Raw genomic sequence first — 3493 nt, 5'->3', positions numbered from 1 at the left:
TTAGTTATCAAGAAGGACATGGAGCTTAATAATGCTGCACTCTTTCACTCTCATTAAAGATGTAACAGTTTAATATACTTAGACACAAGTGACAATGGTTCTATTTTATATGAAAAATTGAAACATGCATGCATTTACCTGTCATCTACATGTCAAATTTATTCAAAATCAATTTTATATTTATGGATATTTGTACGTCATTATAGATGCCTCTCGACATAACAAGTGACAATGATTATTTTTTATTCAAAATAATAAAATAATACTTATAAAAAAACTGAAACATGTCATCTACACGTCAATTGGAAGGAAGAAACACAACTAAAAATAGCCGTAGAGAAAGCAGTACCTATAATATAAAGGAACAAGGTGGCGGAGGCTTGTTGAAATTCCACGTTCTCTGTAGAATTCCTATAAGAAAGACACAGTTAGGGTTTATGTGAGCTACGTGTTTAAGAGTTGAAGTGCAGCAATCCTCCAGTCTAGCAGAGGCAAACTGTACTATTATCCGAGACAAGGGCAAACTATTTGCCATTAGTAGCAGGCGGAAAGAAATATGGTGCTGGCTCGGTCCTAAGAAAGACGACGATAGAGACGAGGAAGGTATTTATCAAAATTTTCCACTCTCAATTTACAAAGAATTGATGCAAATGCAAATTATTGTTAAGCTTTGTGGTGAAGTTCCTGTGATTCGATTCGGTGTACTTTTGCTGTAATTTAATTTCTTGAAAAATAGGAATCATATATTAGGGCATCCATTTATGACATGGGTTAGTAACCTAATACACAGACCAAACACCATGTTTAGCATAAACACTATTGCAGAGACGTTTAAAATTCCATTTAGAAAGAAAGTATGCTGGTGTCCACAGATGATGGAATAGGTCAATGGGACTGTAAATTACAGATATATCAGAGTAGACAAAGGGAGCGTTTAAGTACACACATATTATCTGTCAGCTTTGAATTTTGAATACATTATATCCTCTATAACATCCAAAGACAATATATTATATCATCCATAAACTCGAAATAAAGAAAGAAGATTATTGTCCTTGAATGACAAAATAGGTGAATGGAATTGTAAATTACAGCTATCCAATGACATAGGAAGCACTTGACAAGGTGAACAAGCATATTATCTGTCAGCTTTGAATACCATATATAAGTCTGCTGATCATCTTCTAAAAGACTATTATTAAAAGACCAATATTCCATAAATTCTGAAATTCCTCAAATATCTACCAGCTTGAATGATACATTAGGTTATTGAGCAAAGTAAAAAAAAAAGCATATCACAAGAGTATGAACCCAAAGACTGTTTAATCACGAAGAATGCCTTAAAACATATATTAGCTTGGTCATTATTGATCTTTTATACAAATTTTGATGGGCTTTTTCTTTCCATTTTGCAGCTGATTACTGTCACTTTCATGGCATTGAAAAGGGAGCAGTCATGCAGGAAGTTTGAGTGTTCAAATATCCTCAACTGGAATGCGAGATGCTGTCCACAAATTTGCACCTGGAGGATTTCCTAGATAAGAAAATTTGGTATGACATGTTCTGCATTCATTCTGAACCGAAGTACTGATTTTATTCTTGGGTTTCCAAATTTTTGATCTAAATGTTACTCAGGTCATCACCAAGCTTTTGTTTATGATTATCCAAGGAGAGACCTTTACAAAGGTTGTTTTGTTTATCATTAATTAAGCACTTGTTAGCATCTATGTGGTCTGGAGTTCCTTGATGCTGAAACTTTTTAGATATTTCTTGAGACTTAAAAGTCCTTGCGTTTTTTTAATCAGGTTGAACCTACAGAACGTTTCTTTGCTGTCACTAAGCTTTTCCAGTCCAAGGATACTGGTTTGAGAAGAATAGTTTATTTGATCACCAAGGAGCTTTCTCCTTCTTTTGATGAGGTGATATGTTGTTAATCACCCATCTTTTGCATCTTTGGATCCTCTGGTTTTTCAGCACTTTGATTTTCCTACAGCTCATGATATACTTTACAGATTATTATTGTTACAAGTTCGTTAATCAAAGACCTAAATAACAACACAGCTTTGCACAGGGCCAATGCAATACGAGTTTAATGCAGAATCACAGATGGCACATTGTTGTGTCAAATTGAGGGATATCTAAAACAAGGCGTTATTGATAAAAAGCCTGTTGTAGCCAGTGCTGCTCTTGTCAATAGAATTCACTTGCTTCAGGTATTGTTAATGTTTTCTACCAGATTTTATGAATTCATATGTTAGTTACTCTTATCCTTAATTTGCTGTCATTGCATTTGTAGACCACTCCAGATATTGTCAAATGCTGGAGTGGTGAGGTCCAAAAAGTAGTTCAGTCCCAAGCTGCTCTTCTACAATTTCATGCATTAGCCTTGCTTCAGCAGGTTGGATTGCATAACTAAATTTTGTTTATCTGTACATTTCACAGTTACTTGTATATATATTTGGCTTCCTGTAGCAATCTTGAAGCCAGTTGAGTAGCTCTTCTGTTTTCTAATGTGGTTTTAGATCTCGTCTTTTCTTTGCCTCTTGGCTGCCCTTTCCTTCAATAGCTAACAGTGTGATTTTATTGGTTTTTGAGATTTCTGTAAACAACTTAGCATGCATATAAAATTGGATGATTTACTTGCAGTAATGTTCTTTCTGGGTTCTTTTTTGAAAATTTTGTAATTGCTTTGCAGTTTTCGAGATAAAATTCTGGGTGCTTTTTTGAAAATTTTGTAATTGTTTTGCAGTTTTCCAGATGAATTTCTTTTCTTTTTTGAGTAACTGTTGACTGCTTTAAGAATGTATCACCATTGAAAATATTGGTTTAACTTTATGGCATAGAAGCAAGAATTGGTATTAATCTGCAGTTAATTGCCGCCCAACATCAGAACTGTGCAGACTTGAACTCCTAGGCTAGTTTTTTGATAAAAATGGAGTTTTGATTGAAAAATCTTTGATTTATTGAAAATTCTGTCAAAAAGCCACTGTTTATTTGAAAATATTTGAGTTATACAATAAACTGTGGTTCTTTGGTGGGTTTTTCTTAAACCTGCCTCCACGCACTTATTAATACTGTTTTTTTTGTCAGTTTTGCTTTGTTTTTACTGTTTATACTCTAGATTCAGAATTATGTTTTCAAGGTATGTAGTCTTGATTGTAAGTAGCACTTGTTGACAATTTGACAGTTGTTAAGAATATGAAAGCTTAAGTTGTAGACAAGTTTACAATTTGTAATTGGCAATAGCGTATAAATTCTTTTTATATATTTTATGTATTGTATTTGGCATAAAATAACGATAACATTTTTTTTCCTCATTTTAACAAATTTTTTGTCATTTTTATTTTAGCTATTGTTTTCTTATTTTATACCTGAGTAGTTGAATGACTTTATATAAATGGAATGCTACTATGGTTTATGCCATTATGGTATTACATTATTCTATTTTTGAATGTCAAATGAAAGATATAATATATTACTAAAAGCTAAAGAA

At 32.9% G+C, this 3493-nt stretch overlaps 1 long non-coding RNA gene across 1 annotated transcript; it reads left to right on the top strand.

The window, feature by feature from the left end:
* The first annotated feature begins 320 nt into the window (after positions 1–320).
* LOC131027398 (uncharacterized) lies at positions 321–2399 on the top strand. Its single transcript, XR_009102489.2, has 5 exons — positions 321–603; positions 1416–1551; positions 1806–1919; positions 2072–2213; positions 2297–2399. It is a non-coding gene; the product is annotated as an uncharacterized LOC131027398 (long non-coding RNA).
* Positions 2400–3493: the final 1094 nt, after the last annotated feature.

The sequence above is a fragment of the Cryptomeria japonica genome, chromosome 1 (assembly GCF_030272615.1).
Source record: "Cryptomeria japonica chromosome 1, Sugi_1.0, whole genome shotgun sequence".
Taxonomy (NCBI): domain Eukaryota; kingdom Viridiplantae; phylum Streptophyta; class Pinopsida; order Cupressales; family Cupressaceae; genus Cryptomeria; species Cryptomeria japonica.
This window is presented reverse-complemented; position numbering and strand designations above follow the sequence as displayed.